Source organism: Pan paniscus, chromosome 13 (assembly GCF_029289425.2).
Source record: "Pan paniscus chromosome 13, NHGRI_mPanPan1-v2.0_pri, whole genome shotgun sequence".
In the NCBI taxonomy this organism is placed as follows: domain Eukaryota; kingdom Metazoa; phylum Chordata; class Mammalia; order Primates; family Hominidae; genus Pan; species Pan paniscus.
Genome location: NC_073262.2, coordinates 121,198,961 through 121,199,567, shown reverse-complemented (window position 1 = coordinate 121,199,567; position 607 = coordinate 121,198,961). Strand labels below are relative to the sequence as shown.

Here is a 607-nt window from a genome sequence, read left to right as displayed (position 1 = left end):
GTATTTCCAGAGAGCGGCGTGAACTCTGACCCTCCTCCAAAGGCCAGTGAACGGCGGGAAAAGATGGACAGTCCCGACAAGACAACTATTGCGCATGCCCGACTGGGCTGCGTAGGCGGGAAATGGTGGGGGGGGCGTCGAAATCGGGTGAGGTGGAAAGTGCGCGTGCCTACTACAGTCACGGCAGGGGCGGGGCTGCCCGGGCTAGGCCGCCCGGGCTAGGCCGCGCTAGGTACTGGCGGGGCGGGGCGAGGGCGTGTGAGGGGCGGAGTTTTCGACTGTCGCGCACGCGCCTGTCTGGTCGCGTCGAGTGTGCGTGCGTGCGTGCGTGTTTGCGTGTGGTCACAGTTCCCGCCATCAGCCGCTCTCCCTGACTAGGGGTAGCTAGCGGCATCCCTCCTTTGGGTTCGGTATCCCTACTTCCATTACCCTCGGCTCCTCCCACTCCTCGCGGGCTCCGTGCTTTCCGCGGGTCTGTCCGGGGGCTCCGGACCCTCGGCGCAGGTAAGGCGGGCCGGGGTAGCTTCTCAATTGAGCCGTTTTCCCTACCTCCCCCTCCTTCTGTGCGATCCGCCCACTCGGCGTTCACTCCTCTGGAGTTCGCCCT

The 607-nt window shown here is 65.6% G+C and overlaps 1 protein-coding gene across 11 annotated transcripts in view; it reads left to right on the top strand.

The window, feature by feature from the left end:
• Positions 1 to 607, top strand: part of USP37 (ubiquitin specific peptidase 37) — a 119,186-nt gene that overhangs the window by 513 nt on the left and 118,066 nt on the right. For 2 of the 11 annotated variants that reach the window (XM_008971944.4, XM_008971941.4), the window contains exon 1: positions 212 to 504. The exons of 5 other annotated variants lie outside the window; for them this stretch is intronic. The gene's annotated coding sequence lies outside the window, so the exon portion shown is untranslated. Of the gene's footprint in view, positions 1 to 211; positions 505 to 607 lie in introns of those variants that run through there. 4 more of the 11 variants (XM_003818616.5, XM_003818614.5, XM_063595554.1 and 1 more) reach the window with 2 other exon arrangements.